Source organism: Protopterus annectens, chromosome 1.part1 (assembly GCF_019279795.1).
Source record: "Protopterus annectens isolate FY-2018-M chromosome 1.part1, PAN1.0, whole genome shotgun sequence".
Taxonomy (NCBI): Eukaryota; Metazoa; Chordata; order Ceratodontiformes; family Protopteridae; genus Protopterus; species Protopterus annectens.
This window is the reverse complement of record NC_056726.1, coordinates 1250001525-1250028302: the sequence shown is the minus strand read 5'-3', so window position 1 is coordinate 1250028302 and position 26778 is coordinate 1250001525.

The following is a 26778-nucleotide window of genomic DNA, read 5'->3' as shown; positions in this document are numbered from 1 at the left end:
TGCTATTTCTATTGTACAATGATAACTCAAATTGATTAGGTATTCCCATTAGCCTCTGATTCATATAATCCCATTTCAACTAGTACACACTGCAATACTCTGTGTTAATCTGACTTGTTTATTGTTCTTTTCTGTGTTTTTCCTTGTTTTAACCAAAAGTAAGCTATTAGCATTTTTAACTTGGTCTGAGACCTTAGTATTGTAGTATCATTCACAGTAGTGGGAGAATTGTGAGTTGCTGCAGGAGGTGTACCTCATTTATTTAATTTCTACTGCAACTGTACTGTTGCATTTTACTTGGTCTGGGGACCTTAGTCTTCTAATATCACTCACTATAGTGAGATAATTGTGAATTACTGCAGGACCTGAGCCTCATTTATTAAATTTCTGCTGCATTTATTTTTGCTTGCATTTTACTTTGTCTGGAGACCTTAGTCAAGTCTTGCAATATCACTCATAATAATGAGAGAATTATGAATTGCTATGGGATTTGAGCCTCATTTATTACATTTCTACTGCATTTTTTTCTTTACATTTTACTTAGTCTGGGAACCCTAGTCTTGTAGAACTACAAACAATAGTGAGATAATTGTGAACTGCTGTAGGATCAGAGCCTAATATGTACACTTATACTGCATTTTTACTGTTTACTGATTGGATTCCTCTCTAACTCATCTCCTATAACCTGTGCTCAGCTGTGCAGCAATGGTTTGCAATGCCCTGTATAGATGCAAGTACCTAGAGTTGCAATTTTCCATATAAAACTTAGTCTGCCATGTTCTCAAGTATCTAACTGTGTGTAGAGCAGTTAGTTGCCCACTGAGAAGCTTTACCCAAAGAGTGTTATTTTAGATCAATCCTAGGCCTCTCCCTCTCAGCCTAACAACTCCAAATCCTGATTGTACTGCCCTCGTAGATCACAAAAAGAGGATCCACAGTCATGGATGTGCACTTTCCTACTGCCTCTGTAGCCAGCCTGGTGGAAATGGGCATCCTGAGACAATGTAGCAATTGTCCCATGTTTACTGACAAGCACCTTATTCTTCAGCAGTCTGACACAGCATGTGAGAGGTATAATCACACTATGTCTTTGGAGTCAAAGCTTTCACATATAGACACTGATATCTCCAAACTGGTTATCAGTAATACACATACACTACATCTACTATAGATCAGACACATAAACGAACATATGCTGAGGTCTTAAATGCAATCTACCCAAACCTTAAAGGCCTTCCATATGCTGCCCTCAGCAACCTCCCAAAGACCCTAAAAAGGCAACACTGCCTAGGACACATACAAACATATCTCACAATGTCTCAAACTGTCAGCCCTTAATGCAAACTGGCCAACAGCCAAATATATTGGTCATTGGAGACAACACTGTCAGGCACACTTGATGTCTCCCTCACTGGACTTAGCAAGGAGACAATCATGGCCAGTTGCCTAGCAGAAGCAAGGATCTTCCAGATCAGATGTGCACTCAGGACATTGAACCACAAGTACTAGTAGGACTCTATCATAGTCTGTGTGGGAGTTAATGACCTGAGATGTACTTCCCTGGATGATATGAAGAGACACATCATAGAACTTTCATATTATGTGTCCTAGGCAGGTATGACCTAACAGACCCACTTTTATCCCTGTTTAACTACAGCCTGTGAACTGATTATGCTCCTGTGGAATTGAGGACAGAAACAATAATTCCTTTGCACAAAGGGGGACCATCAACTGGCTCTGGGAATTATAGGTTCATACAGGACTGAACTGGCAAACCGGTTAGTGGTTATTCAAAGGTACTTAAACTTGTTTAAATTATTTTACAGTCACCTAAGGTGTGGCAAAGTATTCAAAATGTTCAAAGTAATTAGCGAGATAAATAAAATGTCTAAAATAGTGACATAATGATAAAAGTGTTCTAAATAAATTCTGAACTGTTTAAAATATATGAAAAGGCTAAAACATCTGAATTTTTTTTGCAATTTATGACTTTTTTGCATTACCTAAAATGTTTCACTAAATATTTTTTTTTTATTATTTCAAATAAGATGTCTTAAACATTACATGAAATAAAGATAAATAACATATTTACAATTCTAAAACATTACTAACTTCAAACCATTATATAACTATTTACATTGGTGTCTATGCAAATAACATTGAAATTCTATATTATATAAAGTTAGAAACATAAGATGATATATCTTCTTTGATATTTCAAGTATTTCCAGTACTTTCATCCAAGAGTAATAGTAAGAAGTAGATCTTTTAGTTCTGTTCTTCACTGTTAATATTTCCATGTGAGCAACTGTTGTTGTTAAAGTCTCAAATTCCTTGAACGTAGGCGAAGCCTCATTTTTCCAGTGTATAGTTATGATTTTACGTGAAATTGCCAATAGTGACCATAGAATTTTAGTGTCTTTTTTTGGTACACAGTTTGGAATAGGAGAGTTGAATAAAATTAAACACTTTGTTAATTGAAAATTATCATTATAAACAGTCTGAAAAAAATAATTAATGGATTTCCAGTACATATTGAGACATATACATTCATAAAAACATGCTGCCAATCTGCTTTTATCTTGGTATGGCATCTCCAACATTGATCTTCAATAGAATACATTTTGGCTAACCTATGTGGTGTGTAGAAACTTCTATGTAGATATCTCCAAGTGAATAATTGCCAGTATTTTGATAATGTAGAAAATTTGGAAGATTTTAGAATATTACTTTTTTCTTCTTCAACTGGAGGATGGTTGTTTATTAAAGTATAATAATCCCAGTATGATTTTTCATGATAGTTTTTTGTTTTTTTAACAATTTTATAGATATTAGACAAATAACCTGTACCCTGATAAGGCTGTTTTGTGATAAGAATAAGGTATTTAATGGAGCTTCATGTCTAACTGAAGGTTGCATTTGTTCTATTTTATTTATAAGAAAATGCCTTAGATTTTGTAAAAACAGCCAATTGTCTTTATTTATATTATAATTATAAATTATCTGTTCCTTTGTTAGAATTTTCCCTTTCTCTATAAGTTGATGCCAAAAGAGTAATGTTTCTTCTTTAAGTATATTTATTTTAGATATTTGGAATGTATCTAGAATATTTGGTGTAAAAGCTATAGGGAAAATAAGAAATATCCAAGAATTAATATTTGGTATTTTGTTTATATATGTTCTGAACACTGAAAGTGTAGAGCTTACATAGTTTGATGGCAATTTATTAATATTATTTCTTTTCCTAAAAATAATCTTTTAACATCCATATAAGGGTGATGGTATTACTGTTAAGTTGTCTTGTATGTGATTATAATTGATTTCTATGTAAATCTGCTCATGGGCTTGTTTCCATATAGGTGTGTATGAATTATTTAACCATAGTGTTATGTTTTTAATAACAGATGAGGTAATATATAAATCAATATCCGGTAAATTAATTCCACCATCTTCCCAATCTGGCAAATGTTTATTTAAGGCTATACGGTATTTATTTGGAAACCATAGAAAATTTTAAATTAGTTTATTGTATCTTTGAATAATATATTTGGGAGGTGGCAATGAAAAATTTTGTATTAAGTATAATATTTTGGGAAATATGTTTATTTTAATAAGATATAATCTGTCTGCTGTTGAAAAGATATATTTATTCCAGTAACCAATTGTTTGTTCTATTTTGTCTAGTATTTTATTATAGTTAAATATTAGAGAATCTGTTAATTCATTGAGTAGATTTATTCCCAGATATAATAATTTACTTTCTGTTACTATATATTTGGAAAATCTTTTGTTTATATTATTTTTTTTACAATTACAGGGCATAATTTTAGTTTTGTTTTCATTAAATTTTAAGCCGGAAATATTTTGAAATTTATTCATGGAGTTAAATAGAGCATTCAAAGACTCATTTGAATCTGAGAGAGTTAATAGTATGTCATCAGCAAAGAGTTGGATTTTAAGGTTTAACATTTTATTAATACAAATGCCCTTTATGTTATTGTTTGATCTGATTTGATTTGCAAAGGGTTCTATGAGTAATGCAAATAACAATGGTGATAAAGGGCAACCTTGTTTAGTTCCCTTTTTATTGTTATAGGGCCTGATCTATATGATCCCAGTTTAACATATGCAGTAGATTTTCATATAGTATTTGGATAAGATTATTAAAATTAGAAGGAAAGTTATATTCTTTTTAAAACTAGTGAAAGAAAGTTCCAGTTAACCGAATCAAAAGCTTAATTAATATCTAATGAGATTACATTTAAATTTAGGACTTTATGTTTGCTATAATCTATTAATGTTAGTATTCTTTTAATATTATCTGAAGTATTTCTTCCTTTAATAAAACCTGTTTGATCTTTGTGAATTAAGAAAGGAAGAAAGTGTTTGATCCTATCTGTATATAGCCATAAACATCTTGTAGTCTATATTGAGTAATGATATTGGCCTATATGAGGAACACTGTTTTTCATCTTTATCTGGTTTGATAATTGGGGATATCATTGAATATTTCCAAGAGGGTGGTATATTCAAATCTTTATTGGCTATATCATATACTTTTAATAATAAAGATATGGCTTGATTGGGTATTAATTTATACATTTCTGGTAGCATATTGTCTGGGCCAGGTGCTTTATTTGTCTTGAGCTTTTTAATTTGTGATTTTAATTCTGTCATATAGATTGGTTTGTTTATAATGTCTATTTGTTCTTGTGTTAATTTAATATGAATATTGTTTTCTAAGTATTTTTTATCCTTAGTAGGTGTATCTTGAGTATTTATGGAATTATCAATGTTAAATTGAGTCTGAATGCTTCTAAAATATCATTTAGTTCCGTAACTCTTTTGTTAGTATTGGGAATAAATATTTCTTTTATTTGCTTAGATTTAATTATTTTTTGTTCTATTAGTTAAGTATCTCAGGTGTGCTGAATTAGTAGAGTATGAGTTTATTTTTATCTTTTCTAAGTTAATCATAATCTTATGGTGTAGCAGTTCTGTATACTTCTTATTGATTTGTGTAAGTTCTTGAACTTGAGTAGCATTACCCTTTTGTATTTCCAGTTTCAATTTATCTGCTTTGTTTTGTAAGTCTAGCATATCTTTATTCCATAACTTCCTTTTATTTATGTACCAGGATAATATCTTCCCATATGTAACTGCTTTTAATGAATCCCAGACATATATTTCTGAAATATCTTCTGTGTAATTTATTTCTAGAAAGTTTTTGATTGTTTCTTCATAAAATTCTTTTGAAATCTCTCAATTTTGTGATATAGGAAGGTATCCTAGTAATGGGATTTGAATAAAATGGTGTAAGCTCTATCTCAAAGACTATGGCATTATGATCAGATAAAGGACAATTTATGATTTTGACTTTGTCAATTTTGTTATGAGGTCATTGGCAACATATATTCTATCAATTCTAGAGTTATTTTTTCTATGGTAAAAAAAAAATGAGGGGTTCAAAAACTTTAATTTTTTTAAATTTTTAAAAATTAAATTTTTAAATTTTTTTTTTTTTTATTTAAATTTTTATATTTTTTTATTTCAAAAATTTGAAAATATTTTTTTTTTTTTAAAAGAATTTTTTTTTTTTTTAACCATTAAACCTAATTTTTGTTTTTTAAAATTTTTAAATAAAAAAAAAGGGGGCCTTGTTTTTGGGAAAAATTGGTTTTTTGGGGTTTTCCCCTTAAATTTAAAAAAGGTTTTTATTTTTTTTTTTGGGAAAAAAAAAAAATCCCTTTTTTAATATTGCCCCCTTTAAACCGGGGTTGTTTCCCTTTTTTTTGTTTTAAAACTTTGGGAAGGGGGGGAAAGCTTTTAAAAGGGTTTTTTTTCTAATGGTTTTTTTGTTTTTTGGGAAAAAAAAAAAAACCCTTTTTTTTTTAAAAAAGTTTTGTCCCTTTTTTCCAATCTTTTTTTAAAATTTTTAAAACCCCCAAAAAAAAAATCCCTTTAAAAAAAATTTGGGAAAATTAGTTCTTAAAACAAATTATCTATTTCCCAATAGACATTTTAAATTGGTGATTTGGCATTTTACTTGTCCACCTTTTAAGTTAACTAAAACATTTTGTATTCGAATTTTTAAAGATGCTGCCCTTTTACAGGATCAGTATTAGCAGGTTTCCCCCAGGGGAAAAACCCGGAATAGATTTACAAATTGCCAATTAAAAACCTTCTCCTTTTTCCTAAAGAACAAATATGCAATCCAATAACCTAAAAGCAAAGCTTTCTATTTTTGACTCCAAGGGAATGGCAAACTATAAACCTTTTCACATTGTACTACAAAGAATTAACCTATAAAAGGCCACTCTTGTCAACACAAAACCCAAAAAGGGAAACCCCAATTTCCCCCCTCAGAACCATTTTAAAATTTTTGAACCATTTGATTCAAAGTTTATCCTTAAGAAAAGCCTGACACCTATCAGTTACTATGCAAATTAGGCAATGGGAAGTACAATAATGTACAGAAAGGCCAAAAGCTTGTCCTAAAAATCAAAAACAAATAGTCTTTCAAAGCATCAATATCTTCAAGCATTTTTAAGCGCGAGCTTACTCTACAAGAAAATTTTGAGATCCTTTTAGGAGAAGTTACCACAGACATATGACCTAAATCCACAAAATTTGTCCATTCAAACCCAAATCATTTTAAAAAATTCTAAACAAATAAATTAGGTTTTGACTTCTTTTGGATAAAAATTGCAAGAACTGCTTAAGGCAAAAGCTATGCACCTTTAACCAATAATCAAAATGGCAAAGCCTTTTTCACCATAAAAACCTTTTTAGGCAAGCTTCAATTAAACTTCACAACCCTAAAACCCAAAAAAATAAAATAAGTAATGCTCTCAATGAAATTATTTAAATCCATTTTTCTTAGAAAGGAAAATCATATTGCTGCCTGTCGCCAGAATTTTAAACATAAAAAGGACTTTCAAGGTTTTTTTCATTCAGGTTTTAAAAAAAATACTTAGATATTTCCAAACTTTTTATAAGTCCCAACTAAAAAGACATGCATTTAGCTTTTCTGGGGAAATTTTATAGGGAAGATGAAATGAAACTGAATTTGGACCCAAACTTCAACAGAATAGTTCCAAATTTCACTAAGTATAATGTTATTCCCAAAAAATTTTAAATTGGGACTTTTCCTAACTGGTAACAATTTAAGCCATCATACTTTTGGGTTCTTACATGTGGACAAAGTCAATTAAAGGGAAACTTTACTCACATGAAATTTTGGGATTTGGAACGGTTTACCCCATGCCCTTTTAGACAAGTAAAAATTACTAAACTATCCAAACCTTTTAAAAAAAAAGTAAAGTTATTTTCTCAAGCCGATCATTTCTAAAATTGTGTCACTTTAGAGCGGTTCATACAGGTAGAACATCTTATATCTTTTGTACAAATGCAACCCGAAAGGCAACCCAAACAAATTTGTACCAAGTATGGTCACCATAAATCCGAAATTACCAAGAAAAGGGGGAGTTTAAGAAATCTTAAAAAGAATTTACATTTTAAAAATAGACTACATAAAATATAACCAAACAATTTTAGATGGAATAATATCATCTAACTTTAGCATGTTCAGGAAAAATAAAACTCAGAATCAAAATTTCAAAAATAAGGGTATGTTTTTTCCCAAAAACCCAAAAACTTCTTCAAATTTTAAAAGAAAAACCCCTTTCAAACCCAAAATTTAGCCCAATTTGGGAATTTTAAAAAAACCAAATCCTGGACCTAGTCCCTTTTTAAAGAGGAATAAACAACTTGAAATTTTTATCATTTACAAATGGGGAGGGAATGTTACACAAAAAACCCCCCCCTGGTTTTTTGATAGTACAACCTATTGCGGAGGTCTAAAACCCCATAAATAAAAAGGGAAACACGGAAAAGGGTTTTTTCAAAAAGGGGTTACCCTTTTAAAAAAAGGGGCTTTTAAAAAGGCCCCAAGTTGAAAAACATCTCACCCTTCTTCAAAGGGTTTCTCCCCACTCGGATAGGGAAAAAAAGGGAATTTCCCAACAACAAAGGGGAAAATTTCAAACAAGGGGCAAAATTGTGGCCCCCCAAAAAAACCTCACAAAAGGGGTACAGGGGGTTTTTGGGCCCCTTTTTATTTATTTTAGAAAAAACGGAGGGTTATTACCAAAATTTGAGGAAAAAGGGGAAAAGTAAAAAATTAATTCTTAGAAGGGTTAAAATGGAAAACTTCCAAAAAAGTAAAAAAATGAAAAATGGTATACCCTTTAAAAACATTCCCTATTTTCAAATTTTGGCAATCCCCAAAAAATGAGACCCAGGGAAGTTTTACCAGGGAACCTGGGGGACCCAAAAGGTTTTAAATTTAGTTTAAAAGTTTTTAGGTTCTTTAAAAAAATGAAAAAAAAATTTTTGAATTTTTAAAAATTAAAAAATTGGGGTTTTTTTTTTTTTTATTTCCCCCCTAATTTCCCTTTTTAAATTTTAAAAAAAAGGGAAAAAAAAAAAAATTTTAAAAACAAATATTGGGGGGCATAAAAATAAAAAAAAAGAAAAAGGTTTTTTAAAAAAATTTTAAAAAGAACCCCAACAAAAAATAATTTATTAAAACTCCAAAAAAAATTTTTAAAAATTTTGAAACTTTGGTTTTTATTTTAAGAAAAAGGGAAAACCCTTCCAAATTTAAAAAAAAATTTTGTTAAAATAAAACAATTCCAAATCCCCAAAGGAAAATTATTCAAGTTAGGAAAAAAAACCAAATGAAATGTTTAAAAAAAAATCCAGGGACCTAATTGCCCTTTTTTTATAAAAATTATAATTTTGGCCCGTTTAAAAAATTTCCCATCATCCAAGGGGGGCTCAACTTGTCCCTTAAAGGTCCTACAGAACCCTAAATTAGCCATTTTCAAACCTAAACTAAAATTTAAATATAATTTATAATAATAGGTTTAACTTTGGATAAAGTTTGTTTTAAAGAATCTGTTTTAAATTCTGATTTAAATAAATTAAAGAAATCCCTAACTTATCATGTAATTGATAAAACCCCCTTTTTTAAAAAATCCCTTTATGTTAACCTATAAATGGTTTTCAAACTTTGAGTAAAACCCAAGGGAATTTGGCCATGTGCTAAAGCCTTAAATGCCCAGGGCACTGGGCCCCTCTTGTTTGGCATTATTTCATTAAAAAAAAAGAGTTGGTAAAATTGCAGTGATTAAACTGGCCAAAAGGAAAAAAAAGTTCCTTAAAGGGTCTTAAAAATGATAGGGAGAGGTAAATTAAATCAAAATTTCCCTTTAAAAACAGGTTTAATAGAAAAGTTTTTAAAAAAGTTATGGGACCGGGGACCGGTGATATGTTGTTTTTGAACCCTGTTAATGTTGAATTTGGGTTTAAAGGGAAATTAAGAGGTATTCCCTTTTTTATTAACAATGATTGGTAATCCCTTGGGAAATTTTGACCCAATTGGGGTGGAGGGCCCAAAAATTTCCCCAAAAGGGAAAGGTTAAAATTTCCTCTCCCCTAAAACTGAAATTCATTAAAACTTTTGGGCTTTTAAAAAGGGTCAAATTTAGAATTATTCCCTTAAAAATAGATCATTCAAAAGGGGAGTTTCCCCTATTATTGGGTGAGGGTAATTTCAAAATCTATTTAAAACCGGCAATTAGGAGGCCCCCCTTTTTAAGAAATCTTACAAAGGTTGCCTATACCCAAATTTCCTCATTATTACGAGAGAAAAATTTTTTTTTTTCCCATTCTAAATTTTAAAAAAATCCAACTCCCTTAAAAATTGGGGTACCCTTTAAAATGTAACCTTAATATCTCCTTTTTTTTTTATTTTTAGTTTAATTATTAATATTTAATTGTTTAATTTATTAAAATTTTTTTAAAAACATTTTTTATAAATTTTAAATGGTTCTCCTTTTATTATTATTTATTAAATTAGGATAAAATTTCTTTCCCTTTTTTTTGTTTTAGGATTTTTAAAAAATTTTTATTCTTAGATTTAACATACAAAAATTTTTTAAGATTTTGGTTGTTTCTGATCCAATAAAAATTTTTAAAAAAAAAATTATTTAATTTTTTAAACCTTTTTGAAGTAATTTTTCTTTTTTAGTAACTCCAAACAAATTCCATTAAAAATTTTATTTATTCTTTTCCCCGTTTTAAAAAAATAAAATATAATTAAAACAATAAATAAATTTTTAATCTTTAAATTTTTTAATTAATAATATTATTAAATTTAAAAGGGAAAATTTTAAGGTAATCTTTCAAAATAATTTAGGGTTTAAAAATATGTTAAATTATAACTTATATTTTGTTAAATATTTTAAATTGTTAATAAAATTTTGTGAATTTTTTGATATAGCCAAAAGTTTTTTATTTTAAGTTTTTGGAAAAAAAAAAATTAAACATTTATTTCTGTTTAAATAAAAATGAAGTTGATAATTAAATTTTTTTTGTAAAAAATTCTCCTGATTGATTTTTTTAAGAAACCCCTGGCTGGACCAAAAATCAAATTTGAAGTCCCATAAGAGTTTGTTTTACCATTTTCTTTTACCATAACCTTAACCCTTGAGCATGAAAACTGAAAGGGAAAATGCAGGAAACTAAAAATCCATGTAATCAAAATCCCAAAAACCCCCAGTTTATTTAAAATTTGGATAATCCTGAACTAAACTATTATCCTATATGAACAAAAATATTGGGCCCCCACCCCAAAAAATCCAAATTCAAAACCCCAGTCTAAAAACCCAAAAACCCAACCCTTTTCACAAAAGACAAATTTAAACCCTGGGGAACACCCTTTTCAAAATTTCCAAAACTTGCCCCAAACGGCAGCCACTATCCTATAAATACCATTTATCCTGGCTTCTTCACCTTTTAAAAAAAAATTTAATCCCAAACATTAAATGGAACAAAAATATTTCCAAAAATTTTTTAAAATGACCAACAAACCCTTAAATACATTTTAAAGCAATCCCCACCAAATCAAGGTTCCCCAAACAAAAACATCCCCCCAAATTGAACCAAAATGGATCCCATAGCAATTTAAAAACAAAAAACATCCGTATCAAACAACCGGGCCCAAACCCCAAAAACACACCCCTCTCGAAAAGGCCAATAGGGAAAAATTCTTAAAGGTTATTTTTATCTTAAAAGTATCCAATAAATTTATAATTTGTGATCTAAGCCTTATTTTCTGACTAGGCGTAAACAATTTTAGAAATTTGTGAAGTCAGGGAAAATTTATAGCCGATACACAACTGTAAAATTTTCCCAATAGCGTTAAGCTTTAATTAAGTAATTAACGTGTACTATTTAAGAAATTCTTTTTAAGCTAATAGATTAAATTGTATAAGTTTTTTAGTTTTTTTCTTTTGGGGGGGGGGGGGGGGCAAAACTTTTCCATTATTTACGAAAACATTAAACTGCCAGCACTCTTCTTCTCAGGAACTGGTACCTATGTCCCCTTTAATTTGTCCATATTTCGAAAAAATTTTGTTCCCAAAAGATTTGTAGTTAGGTTTTCTCTACTTAACCTTGTCCAGTTATGTGTTAAGGTACCCTAAAATGCCCAAAACAAGGGAAAAAAAATTTTTTTTTCCCAAAAAAAATTTTGCCACCTAGTTTACCAAAGGGAAAAATTTTAAATAAAACCCTTAGGAAAACCCACAAAAAAAAAGGTTCAAAAAAACATTTTACTCCAAAAAAGGGGGCCCCCCGAAACCCATTTTTTAAAAAAAATTTTTTAATTTCATGGGGGGGAAAAAACCTTAATTTTTTACTTCACCAAAAGAACTTTAAAAAAAACCCTTTAAAATTTTAAATTTCAAAAACCATAAATTTCTAAATTTTCAAAAAAGATGGCAACTTAAATTTAAAAATTCATAGGAAAATTTTTAGGTTTTAAAAAAGAAATAAAACCAAAAGAGAAAAAAAAAAAAATAAATAAAAAAACTAATTGAAATTTAAAATTAATTAAGAATATTTAAAATGGAAAATGAAAATTAATGTAAATTATGTTAGTATTAGTTTGATAAAGATTTACATTATTAATTTTGACAAAAATATAAAAAACATACCGTTTTGGGTAACTTTAAACAAACTTTCTTGGTTTATTAAATTTACAGAATTAATATAAGTTTGTCCTTTTCTTTTGGGAAATTTCCAATTTTACTTCACATTCCTTTTTCTTTTCCCCAAAAAAATTTCAGTTAATTTTTGGTAAATTTATTTAATCTACTGTTTAAAATTTTATTCCATTTTAAAAAATTTTGGAAATAAAAAATGTTTATTTTTTTCAAGTTTTAGGGAAATTTTTTCTAACCACCTTGTAGAAAATTTCAAATTTTTTAAAATCATTTTAAAGAAATTCCCGCTTTTAAATTTAAAACTTACTTTTAAAAAAAGAAATTATAACGTTTTTCCAAAAAATTTAACTTAGGTTTACGCCATACCAATGAAAAGCTTTTTTACATGTATCCAGGTGAAAATTTAAATCAATTTCTCTTTTAAAAATTATTTTTTTTCTTTTCCTTTCAAGTTTAGAATAAATTTTGGAAAGAAATTGTTGTTTTTTCATAACTAGTAAACTAACTTCAATAAAAAAGTCCCTTTGGGGAAAAATTTCTTAATTTTGTTAACTTTTTTAAAATAAAAATGCCTTGTTAAATTTTTTTAAGTTTCCCGTAATTTAATAATGCAGCTTTTAAAAAAGGGCTTGTCGTGTTAAATCCTAAAGCTATTTGCGATTTTTCCCAAAAATTTCCAAAAATTAAATTTTCAATAAAACCCCTTATGTAATAAGAAAAGGAAAAACTTAAATATTATTTTGTAAAATTCCTGTCAGGAATTGTATTGAGGTAAGAGAGCTGAAATGAAGTGCAGCTATCAGTTCAGCATCCTAGCCACGCCCCCCACCTAAAATGTTTCAAAGTATCTGAAGTGTCTTGAGTGTTTACAGTGTTACAATAAAGTAATTTCAGAGAGACTGTTGCGCAGTTGGGCATAATTACAAGTACCTGGTATATGCTTATATTTAAGCGAATTTTGTTGTTATGACACTGGGATTTTGCAGACCTGGACCAATGATGTTTGATAATAATATTGAAGAGAATTGGAAAGTGTTTGAGCAAGAATATGATATTTTCATACAGGCTGCATTTTCTGATAAAGATGCACATACAAAAGCATTTACACTCCTCAATTTAGCTAGCTCAGAAGCCATTGAAAGGGAACGTTCATTTGTGTACGTACCTGCTGTGTATGCAAGGGAGGGGGAGAACTACCATATTGTGATAAAAGCTGAAATGCAGGAACACTCTGAGTGCTTCAAACATACATTTAGAAAACTGTGTAACCCTCAAATGAATATTACAATGGAAAGCACATATTTTACACAAGAAATCAAAAGCCTGGTGAAACTATAGCAACATATATTACTGACTTGAGAAATAAAACAAAAACATGCAGATTTGGCGATTTTTGAGATGAGCTGATAAAAGCCTGTCTTATGTGGGGTGCTAATAATGATGCAGTGAGAAGGATTTTGCTTAACTTTGAGCAAAGGCATAGAGATTTGTCAAATACATGAGCTTAAAGAAAAACACACAAATATGCTTACAAATGAGAAAATCATGCTTGCAGTATCTGCCAATGTGAATGTTAATAGTGTAAAACATAAATTTAAGATGAAAAAGAGATATAAAGCAAAGAGTGTTGCAGCCAACCTCATTACTAACTGTCGTAATTGTGGAGGCAGTCATGAACCTAAACGAGAAAAGTGTTTAGATTTTGGTCAGTAATGTCACAAATGTAAAAATTGGAATCATTTGCAAAGGCTTTGCAAGTCTATAGTGGCACAATCTTTTATTAAAAGAGAGCATTCAAAGAAGCAAGTAGATCAGATAGAAAGCTGTGGACAAACTTTTTTATGTATGATGGTGTCTCTGTGATAGATGAAACAGTTAATACAGTAGACTATCAACTTCCAGCAAAGATTGAAAAATGTTGTACTGTGCAAATTAATGAGAAACCTGTAGAGCTTAAAGTAGATACTAGATCCAAGTGCAATTTTTTATCAGCACAGATGTTTGTTAAATAAAAGCTGGTGAGAAACTTGATTCAGCAAAGTGTGGAAAACTAGTTGCTTATGGTGGTGAAGAGATTCAGACTGATGACACAGTAGTTCTTTCATGCCATTCTGCTGGAAACAGCTATAACTTGCAGTTTTATGTAGTCAAAAGACACATTCAGTCACTGATAGGCCTCAATGACAGTTTGACAATGGGACTGATTTCATTTAATAAAGAGGTCCACCATATAAGTCTGAACAACAATGATACTTTTATACAAAATATTTTTAGTGAATATGCTGATATTTTCAAAGATGAGCTTGGCAAACTTCCAGTCACATATTCCATGAAGTTAGCCCGGTTGTCCGACCAGCAAGAAAGATTCTGGTAGCAATGCAGAGTAAAGTAAAAGCAGAACTAAACAAAATGGTGAATTTAAGTGTCCTTACTCCAGTAGAAGAACCAACTGAATGCTATCCTCCATGATTGTAGCTCATAAGAAAAGCTCAGATGATATTCGAATATGTATTGATCCAAGAGACTCGAACAAAGCACTTAAACTTCCTCATCAACTGATGCGTACAGTAGAAGAGGAAGCTGCTCTCATGCCAAATGCCACTATTTTTTCAGTCTTAGACACAAAACGCTCCTTTTGGCAAATTTCGCTGGATCGCAAATCTTCCTTGTTAAACACTTTCAGCACACCATTTGGTAGATACAGTTTTTTGAGAATGCCATTTGGGATAAATTTTGCCTGTGAAGTATTTTAAAGCGCAATGGAGCATTTTTTTCTGGTTATCCATGTGCTATCATAGTAGACGACATTATTGTAAGGGGCAATGGTGAAGACGAATATGATAGAAATCTCAGGAAAGTTCTAGATCATGCACGTGTAGTCAGTCTTAAACTGAATCCTCAGAAATGTAAATTCAAACTGAAAGAAGTTACTTATGTGGGGCATTTGTTTACCAGTTCTGGCTTACAACTAGATCTGTCTACGCAAGCAGAAATTCTTGAGATGCCAGTTCCAGAGAATGTCACATATTTACAATATTTTCTTGGTATGGTCAACTGTTTAGGAAAGTTCATCCCAGACTTAAATAAGCTTTCTGCACCACTACATAAGATGGCACACAAAAATGTAAACTGGTCCTGGTTGGAACAACACCAAAGTGCATTTGATATTCTAAAGAAGAAAATTGCCAGTAAACCCAAATTAAGATATTATGATGTTCAAAAACCTGTAACTCTTTCTTGTGATGCTTCAAAGTATGGCCATGGTGCAACATGTCTTCAGGAAGGCATACCAGTAGTCTATGCATCCAGAACTTTAACCCAAATAGTGATGCAGTATGCACAAATAGAGAAAGAGCGTTTGGCAGTAGTGTTCACATGTTCAAAGTTCCATGATTATATTTATGGAAGACCTATCCAAATAGAGACTGATCAACAACCTCTAGTGACAATTTTTAAAAAAGTCAATACATACAGACTCAGCATGCTTGCAAGGCATGATGTTAAAATTGAAAAAGTACAACTGCAATATTGTCTATACAAAAGGCAAATATCTATACCTTGCTGATGCTTTGTCACAAGCACCCAGACAAATAATAGAACAGCATGAAAATGAGAAAGACTTTGAAGTCAAGGAAGTCAGAAATTTTTTGTCATCGTGTCTTGATAAACTCTGAAATCACACAGCTTCAGACTCAATTCTCCAGAAGCTGAAAATTTTTATTCAAGGATGGCCAGCACGACAAACCAGTTTACCACTAGCCATTCAGCAGTATTTTTCTTACCGAGATGAGTGCTCATGATGGAAGATGAAATCATCATGAAAGATCCTGAAGTGGCAATTCCTAAAGCATTACAACAGGAATATATCAAAATTTTGCACTTACTTAGTGTTAGTAGATGTTTATTCCAACTGGTTTGAAATTGACCTTCTTCCTAACTTAACATCCAGCACAATCATTACAAAATTGAAGAGACATTTTTCTGTCCATGGTAGTCCGCACAAAGTCATTTCTGACAATGGTGCACGGTTTACAAGTCAGCAGTTTAAGAAATTTGCTGAGTCTTGGGACTTTGTCCATATTACTAGTAGCCCTGAGTATCCACAGCCTAATTGGTTAGCTGAGCATGCAGTTCGGAGTGCGAAACGTTTGTTGGAGAAATCCAAGAGAGATGGCACTGATGTTTTCTTTAACTTACTCAGTCTCAGAAACATTTCTTGAGATAACTTGCTTGGTTCACCTGCTCAGAGACTTGATGTCCAGACAGGCTAGAACAACTCTTCCGATCAGTAACAATTGTTAGTACCAAATGCAAAGAACAACAGAATGGTCAAAACTCAACTTTCGAGAAAACATTAGTCACAAAAGTTGTACTACAATAAATCCAGTAAACCTCTTAGGGCATTAAGACAAAGAGAAGTTGTGAGAATGTAAACATCTAAAGGATACCACCGAGTGGGAATCATCAAGAACATTTGTAAAGAACTGAGATCTTACATCATACAATTTGACGGAATGGATTTCAGAAGGAATGGAATACATATATTACCAGTCTCCAAAGCAGTGTTGCAGCAGATTACATGTGCCAAAGATCCTATTTCTCAGAGTTAGTCTACACCCATTCAAATCCTACAGGACAGTATGCTTTCTTCAAATAATCCTGATACATTCTTCCAGTATCCATTTGTGAAAGAATCCTCACAGACTATCCCTGTTGCTAAACCCAGTCAAAGTTTTTATGTGACCAGATTGGGTAGAATTTCCAGACCCAATCTGAAATACACAGTGACTTGGACTTGAGTTCAAATTTGTTGTTAAATGTTGATGTGATATCTAGCTTGTAAAATATCTGTTCTCCTATTGCATGTTGAACAAATTAAAGAGGGAAGATGTAGATCAGTGTGTATCTTGAACCTAGTCAGCCACTGTAGCTAGACAGCACATGCATATAAGTTACTGATAGCGTGCAAGATCATAGCCATATTGTACAGTCAGCCAGAGTGAGTGAAGGCATGAATGGAGATGCACGTGAGAGTGTTTAAAGCAATAAGTCAGTTAGTTAGCTTGTGAAGTTTAAAGTGCATGCTCCAGTTAGAACTCCTGATATGTTTATGTACAATAAATGACTTGAATGCATACCCAGCCTTAGTGTCTCATTTGAATACACAAGACATGCAACAGTAATCAAGGCCTTGGATAAGGGAAAGACAGTGCATATCACCCTTCTTGACCTAGCCAAGGCATTTGACACAATCCTCCACTCATGTGTTATAGAGGAAACTCTCCCATTTGGGAATTAACCCCTACATTACCAGATGGGTAGCCAAATGATTCATTGACAGGACACATACTGTCAAAGTCTGTGACTTCACCTCTAGCAAAAGATCAGTCACCAGTTGCGTAGCAGATGGTGCTGTACTGGGCCCCTTACTGTTTGGAATTTATTTCTCAGGCATCCAGGCAAACTTGGAAGGCCTGCAGCTGACCAAGTTCACTGACGAGTGCAAATAGGGAGCAATCATTGAGTTGCCGAAAGATGTTAATATACTGTAGACAAGGTTAATGCAGTTAAGTGACTGGTGCCAAAGCCACAGATTAAAGTTAAATGTAAACAAATGCGTCATTATTCCCTTTGGGAAAGCTGACATCCCTATTAATTACATTATAGACAGCAATCACCTAAGTGTAGACCCAGTGGTATGTGACTGGGTACTCAGGTTGATAGCAATCTGAACTTTGACCACCATGTATCCACAGTAGTAAGGAAATCCTTCTATGTGGCACATCCAGATCTAAAGATGTTATAATTCAATTATACTTGGCCCTTATCAGGCCAGTAATTGGGTACAATGGTCCCTTTTGCATGTACCTCACCAGACACCTCTAACAACTGGAGAGACCACAGAGGTTTCTCACCAAGAAATTACAGGTTACACAAAACAAGTCTTATGGGGAAAGACTGAAAACCCTGTCATTGTATTCTGTCTCCTACAAGTTGCAAATGGGTGACCTGTGCCTGGCTTACAGGGTAGTCTCTGACCCGACCCTGATAGAAACCTTGCCTCTGATATGAACAGGTCATGCTGGAGGGATAGATACATTTCTCAGACACTGCCACTTCTCTGGAACAAGCTTCCAATTCATGTGAAAGAGAGCCTCTCTCTGACTTTCTTTAATGGTTGGCATAATGGTTAAGGTGTTTGCCTTATAAACCAAGGGTGCAGGGTTTGATTCTCAAATGGGGTAATTGGCTAGGCTTAAAATGACCCACAAAGGCAGTTAGTCTAGTACTAAATCTATAATCTATGAACCTAAACACAATCTAGATCAATGGATGGGTGACCACAAATTCACTCCTGTGGTGATGCCCATGTCCTGGACACAGGAAGTTGGTATTAACTACCATAGACTGTTAACTCTGTGAACATCATTCACCTAACCACCGGCAATTGGGGCAACTTGAGATAAATATGGCTAGGCTTGTAAGAGCTCTAGGGCCATTAGCCTAGTAACCTCGTATGAACCTATGAGCTTAGCATTGAATAGCATTCTACCATTACCAAGGATGATACCACAATATAAATAGAAGATGATTGACTTTAAAAGTTGGATTAGTTACTGGTGTCATTCTAAGAGGGTCCAATATTTGTCAGCTTGGGAGGATATGATCGATAGACCACGGGATTTGCAGGCATGACCTGCGCCTGTCCCCCACTAGACTTTCAGATATTGGACAAAACTTTATCCACCCCATAGTGCCTTTTAGGTAATGCCAATCTGATAAACCTCCCAACATAGTAAATTCTATGCGAGATAAACTAAAAGTGTTACTGTGAAATAATTGAAATTTCAACAAAAACATCAGTCCCTGGTAGCTGTCCTCACCCTGGAGAGGTTGACATCTACATGGTTACTGAGACATGGTTAAAACCTGTGGAATTAACCCTGGCTATAATGCCATGCTCACATTTTGAACAGCTACCACACAAGAAGGGACAAAAGGTGGGGGTGTATCAATCTACATGAAAAGTTAGCACAACTCAAGATTGGTCAAACAGTATGCCATACTTGAGTTACTCCATGTCCAACTAACCTTAGGTAAAGTCCCGTACCATATCCCTGGTAGCTATAGTTTTCCATCTATGACCCAAGAAAACCATATCATGTACTTGAATGTACTGGAGTCACTTACATTTCACCCAACTACCATATTTACAGGTGATTTCAACTAGCCCACCATAAATTATGTATATATGTGCACAACAACTAATGTACTGATTCAAAGGTTCCTGGATATTATCAATGCAAAAATCCTGGGACAGCTAGTCTGCACATCTACTAGAGGTGCACTGATACTCATAAATATGAGGGAGCATTGCACCCACCTTGTGTAATGTCATCACTGGTCAGATCAGATTACAAAGTGATCATTCTTGAAATAAATATAAAGGCTGAACTCCCAGCAAACCTCAAAACCTTTAAGAAATTTTCCAAAACGAACTACTTCCTATTAAGTGATGGCATAGCTACATTTCATGTCCCACAAACTAAGAGAACAAGGTGGTTTATGTGGAAGTGTTTACAGAAACCCTATACAAGAATTCAGATAACTGCATTGAAAGAGCAGTACCATACAGTAATAAACTTAGGACAAACTTTAAAAAGAAACCTCCTTGGTGGGCCCTCAGTATAAATCGGTTGTACGACAAAAGGAAGAAAATCCTGTCCAAAATTAGGAAGGTCTATGCCCAAAAGACAAAAATCTCTGTCAACAGTCTCAAAAAAAGTCCACCAAAGCCAACTTCAAGGCAAAAGTAGCCTCCCAGGCTAAGGATAATCATAAGATATGTTCAAGTTATGTATGCAACCTTTAAGGGAACACCCAACAGTGTGCTGACATATGATATAAGAGATGATTTATCTCATGGAGCTTACATACTGACTGCAACAATATCTTTTTCTTCATCTGACTTCAGGCCATCTGATATTCTTATGTGACTAGTATAACTAAAAGTACCTACACATATTTGGAATTCGTTCTTACTCATCTCTGTACCTTAAGGCCTCATCTGATTAACAGCTTAATAAGCATTGAATTATACCTCTGTCTAGCAGAACCCCAAACAAACACATTTTCAATCATGTTAACTACTTGATCAATAGGTTGTATGATTTCAGCAACTGCGGTTTGGAAAAAAATGGTGCTTAAGAAATTCCTAAAGATAATTTGAGAAATCTAAATCAGTCCAAATGAGCTCACTTCATTTTTGAATTTTCAAAAATATTAATTTGCATCACTCTGGGTATACCATCTTTAATTATTTGAAGAGGGTAGTGTTCCTTTTAACTTTTATTAAAAGGTACTTTTTCATTGTATTCATTTGTTAACCTGATAAAATTACTATACACAAGCAATTTTTTTAAGAGCAACCCAGAAGCACTGTCTAGTAAAGTGACTTGCTCAGAGTCATATAGTAGGCAAATGGCTACAGCTGACTTGGTTGACACACGTGTGTGCGATGCAAGTGCGCAGCTGTAAGAAATGAGTAAAGACCACTTGTGTGAACACTAAGCTGGGGAGTTATGGCTGGTCAACAAAGGTAAGTGGTGGGACAGGGAGTTTGTGTGCAAGTGTATGTATCTTAGGGTTAAGGTAAGGGTTAGATAAAGGGATAGATTTAGTGTGGGTCTGACTGTGAGTGTTTTAATGGTCAGGGTAAGGGTTAGGATAGGTGGTAGATTTAGTGTGTGTGTGTGTGTGTGTGTGTGTGTGTGTGTGTATGAATGTGATTGTTAGGGGTTAACTGTACTGCATATGTGTGTGTGTGTGTGTGTGTGTGTGTGTGTGTGTGTGTGTGTGTGTGTGTGTGTGTGTGTGTGTGTGTGTGTGTGTGTGTGTGTGTGAGAGAGAGAGTCTAAACTCTCTAATGTAGTGATAGTGTTATGGGAAGGGTTTTTTAATGTAAGCTGAATGTTAGGGTTAGGATTAGGGGCAGGGATAGTGAAGGCCAAGGTTAGCATGTATTATTAAAGTGGAGCGGGGGGGGTGAAGCTTCCTCCCTGCCCACCTTAGTAATGCATGCTAAGCCTAACCCTGCCCCTGCCTCTAACCCTAATGAGCAGCTTACATTAAAAAACTCTTTCCATAGCACTATCACTGTTTAGACAAATTGGAGCTGAATGTGCTTAGAGTTATGTATAGCCCATTGGAAAAGGAAATTTATTTCCTTTTTTGATGTACTGTGTGTTGCACTGGCATGTTGTTGGTGTAATGAATAGTTGATGTTTTCTTTGTCACTCAGGAAACAGTATGACCATTTCTTACATAATCAGGCAAATAAAGATTGAGGGACTCAAACCCTAGATTATGGGATGAGGCTCATTTGTATCACATAAACTTGATCCTGTACACCAAGTTGCCAGCCCCATTTCTTAGAATATTGGATATGTGTACATATTCTCTGCTTGTCTTATAGCTTGACTTCAACGCAATCATTCATTTCAGTTTACCAATCATACCAAATCCCTTCATATTTTTTCATTTTCTTTTCAGTCCATCTGTAATTGCTCAAAGTATGCTCTTTAAAGCCTGTACTATAGGTACTGCTTCAGGAGAAAAGTTAATGCCATATTACCTGGTAAATGGTCCAATTCATGAAAATATATCAGTGAGCTTTGTAAAAATCACATTTACATTATACATTTCTGAACAGGTATTGCTTCATTTCTAGATTATCTTCATCTGTTTGACTCTCAGTGAAGTAGAGATAACTATATCCTTGCTACTAGCAGTGTTTCTGACACAAGGCATTTTCTAGAACTTCACTGAAAATCATTTGAAAACTGAACCAACATTCAACATGACCATTTGGTAACAAAATATGAGTGTTGCTTTTCTTACAGTTTTTCTCTCTCTACTGTTTTATACACATTTATTTATTTTATTTATTTTATATTTGTTAACCGGGTAAAGTCTGGCTGGACAAGTAGCCTGTTTTCAGCAGAGACCCGGGGAGATAAGCTCCATAACAATAGTACAAAAAGATTACAAAAAATTTTAAAAGATTTACAAACAATATACAGTTGCCAACAATCACAATTTACAAAAAGGTGAATGTAAAACAGAAAACATTACATTTCTTAAGCCTTATTACAGGCAGTAATATGAAACTCATTAGATATACAACTAAAAACTATTGTGGTATTTTCATTTGGTAGCAGTAAGACAAGAAGATAACAGAATAGAAAAACATTTGATTGAAGGCATGAGAAACTAGCCAGAAGTATTACAGGAGCATAGTCATTGTTGAGTAAGGTATTCCTTTAGGGTTTTTTTGAAGCTATGATGATCTGTGTTTGTTAAGATATTCTGGGGTAGTAGGTTCCATTGTTTGGCTACTTTGAAGGAGAAGAAAGAGTCACCAAAGTAATTATGGGACTTTACAACCTTGAGTATAAGTTTATCAGATGATCTAAGGGTCCTGGGGTTGGTATTTACTTGCACTAGGTTGGAGAGTACAGGGCAGTTTTCAGATTTGTGGATAATACAGTGGGCAGTGATGAGCCGATTGAGCAATAACAGATTGGGAAATTCAAGCCAGTGTAATTTTTGAAGTGCAAGGTAATGATGGGTCCTGTTGGGTATATTAGCAGCAAATTTTGCTATTTTGTTATAGCAGGAATCAAGTAGATGTAAATCAGACATGTGCAGGTTAGTGAAAAGTTGAGAACAGTAGAGAAGAATAGATAGGAGGTGGGATCTGGTTGTGGCTAGTCTGGCATTTTGAGTGAGGTAAGGTTTGGCCCTATATAGAACACCAAGTTTGATGTGAATTTTCTTTATTGTGAGTGATATGTGTTTATTGAATGTTAGGCTGTTGTCTATCATGACACCAAGTAGTTTTGCCCCCATTCCCACCTGCCCCACTACCTCTACATTTATTCTAACCCCAGATCACCTGACCACACCCTCCTCCAATCAACAACCTCTCATACACATCCCCTATCAGATTTCTACCTTAAAAAGGTACATAGTATCTACTTGCCATGCATTCACACTCACACCCATACTTGAACCCCAAAACCACTTAGGCCCAGCCACTACTCCTTTATAAAATACCATTAATCCTCGGCTTTATCTTCCTAACCCTCCCATACCTAACAAACATGACATCATTATATACAAACACATCACTAGAAAACACATCATTCCACATAAAACTTTCTCAAATAAATATGCACTCACACATTTTCTTTCCCATCTCTTCTACATTATTTAAAGACATCTTAATCCTACACATTCATAAGTCTCACACAACACCATCTTAAACTAGAAAAACATCATTTAGATCCAACATAGACATAGTGAACACAATTAAACACATACTGTTTATCACTAAAAATCTACTTATATCTGGAGACATACACCCAAACCCTGGACCACAAAACTCTCTACTCTCTGCTAGGCAAATCTGTGACCTATTCATTCTGCATGTCAACATTAGAAGTATCTCGAACAAACTTTCTGACCTACATGCATTTATAGCTCACTACTCTCCTGACATACTAACCATTGCCGAGATGTGGCTAAAACCTAGTACCCAAAATGAAGAACTTCTCCCACCAGGATATAATATCCTAAGACTGGATACAGTGGTCAAAAAGGGAGGTGGAGTTGGTATCCTCTACAGAAATACAATCATCATCAAACCTCTACAAACCACCATACCTAAATTTGAAAATGCTGAAACCTTAGATTCAAACCTAAGCATAAATGACACAAAAACTATCATTCTTCTCTGCTGTTATAGTCCCCCAGGCATACCTATCAACCTCGAAACATCAAAAATCTGGACAAAGTCCCATGAAAAATAGGTACAAATCTGTACGCTGATTAACATAACATTTGCATACATAATTATGTAACCCCACCTACTCCAGTGGGATTGTGGGACACCAAATTTCAAGTGCAATCTGAAGAACAGACAATCAAAATATGGCCCCAGACCCCCCTGCAGCCATTCCAACATCCCATTACTTGGCTATTTCGCCCCATTTACCATAAACACTGTAATGTGCATACTGCTTTACTTCTACAATTATTATCTGGATTTTATTTTACATTTTATAGCACAAACATTAATAGACATCTGCTAAACAAAGCAATACAGTTGCACAATGAAAACAGACTTAGCATTAAACCTTCTCTGCCCTTGAAACTCATATTCATTGAAACAGCATTGAAACCCACATCCAATGAAAATGCATCTGGCCAGTGGTGGATAAAGATTACTTTTGGGCTGTTTTCAAATCACAGGCCTCTTGCACACAAAAACATACATGTCCTTTGATACACCTTCCTGACTCTATTAAACTATATTTCTTGTATAATACAGCACACTCATTAGAGCTCGTTTTAAATTTATTGTTTTGAACATTTTTCCAGTAAGGAATGAGACAAAATGCATGAACCAATAATGACAAAACTGCCCAGTTCAGAACATTTCCATCATAAAAGTCTACTCAAACTTCTACAGTCCACCAGTATCAGTAAATATGCACAATCTCTGCAGAAGTAAAAGTCATCTAAATAATTCCACATTAAAGAGATCTGTAACTAATAATGAGGTTGCTGCTAGCAAACAACTTAATATTTCATTGTTTCATCTACAAATAAAGTGCCTGTTGCCCTTGAGGAATAAATGGCCTATGTTACATAAAAAAAATGATAAGCTAGTAATATTGCCAATAGGGAGTGGATGGAAAACTGATAACAGGTTCATATTTATTAGGTATCTCCACCAAAGAGGACATTCCCAGGACTGCAGCATCCACCCCCTTTAAAAGTACAATACAGTACGGTATCAGCAATCCATCTACATACTATGGGAATAGAACTCACAGCCTTCTATATCAAATAGCAAGTACTCTACCTGTTGCACTACTAACATCACAAAACGAGTTGGCATAAGCAACACTAAACTTCTCTCCCCCTGTAGAACTATGCAGCACAAGAAATCTGGGAAAAGCCAAAGTTTATTGGGGGGGGGGACAAAAACCCAAAACATATTTTAAACATTGCTTATATAATTTAGACAAGTTGCTAGAATTAAATGTTTTGTTACCATGCATTTCCTGAAAGATAGGAAGACTGAAACTTAAATGGCTATCATTATTTAGTGAATTCAGTTCTCACTGATTTGTCAGAAAACCACAAATGTTAAGACTAACAGACCAAAAGTATGAGCCAAACATTCCAGTTATAACTTACTGGGACATTTACACACACACGCACATGTTTCTCTGCAGCTATACAGAAAATAAAACACAATTTTTTCTGCAGCAGGTTTGTCTGCAGCTGTACACAAAAGAAAGCACAAGTTTCTCTGCAGCTGTGCACAAAACAAAGCACAAGTTTCTCTGCAGCCCTTACACAGTATAAATAAAAGCAGCTGTTAAATAAGTAAAGCTCACACACACAGTAATTTAATGCTGCTGTTTGTTTAATATGTAAAGTTCATTCTCCTGCCTGCAGCCATTAAATATGTAAAGCTCATTAAGCTGTTAAATAAATAAAGATCACAGTGTCTCACACAGTAATTTAAATAAATGTAACCTGCCTGCAACACACAGTAAAAAGAAAGCACAAGTTTCTCTGTAGCAGTTAATGTAAAAAGCACAGGTTTCTTTGCAGCCATTACACAGACAGTTATAATCACATAAATAAAAGCAGCAGCCATTACACAGTTATCACAAAAATAAAAGCAACTGCCTGTTAAATATGTAAAGCTCACACAGTAATCCAACACTTCTGTTTAATATGTAAAGCTCATTCTCCTGCCTGCAGCCATTAAATACGCGGTAAAGTTCATTCTCCTGTCCTGCCTGCAGCTGTTAAATACGCGGTAAAGCTCATTCTCCTGTCCTGCCTGCAGCCATTAAATATGCGGTAAAGCTCATTCTCCTGTCCTGCCTGCAGCCGTTAAATACGCGGTAAAGCTCATTCTCCTGTCCTGCCTGCAGCCGTTAAATACATGGTAAAGCTCATTCTCCTGCCTGCAGCCGTTAACCCACAAAAGTTTCTTTGGAGCCAAACACAGTAATCACATAAATAAAAGCAGCAGCCGTTACACTACACAGTTATCACATAAATAAAAGAGGCTGTTAAATAAGTAAAGCTCACACATTAATCTACTACTGCATGCTGTTTTTTAAATATGTAAAGCTCATTCTCCAGCCTGCAGCCATTAAGTACGTAAAGCTCATTCTCCTGCCTGCAGCAACCGTTAACACACACCAGACCAGTTTCTCTGTAGCCAAGCCGTTACACAGTAATCCATAAATAAAAGCAGCCATTATGTTAAAAGAAGAAAGCACAAGCAGCAACGACATACCCACAGGTTTCTCTACAGATGTTCATATAAAAGTAAAGCACAGTTTTCTCTGCAGTGCAGCTGTTATACAGTAATCGCATTATTCACATACAGAAAAGCAGCCATTAAGTAAAGTAAGCTACTAATGCTGTTTGCATTTACCTGGAGAAGGAGCCGAGCAGGGGAAGAAAGCTATGCTGCTGTGCACACACAGACCGGTCTGCAGAAGCTGATGTCATCACGATGCCCTGCACGTGATGATGTCAGGAGGAAAAAAACCCCAGGAAATCGGAAATTAAAGGGGCCAAGCGGAAATTCGTGGCTCCCCAATAT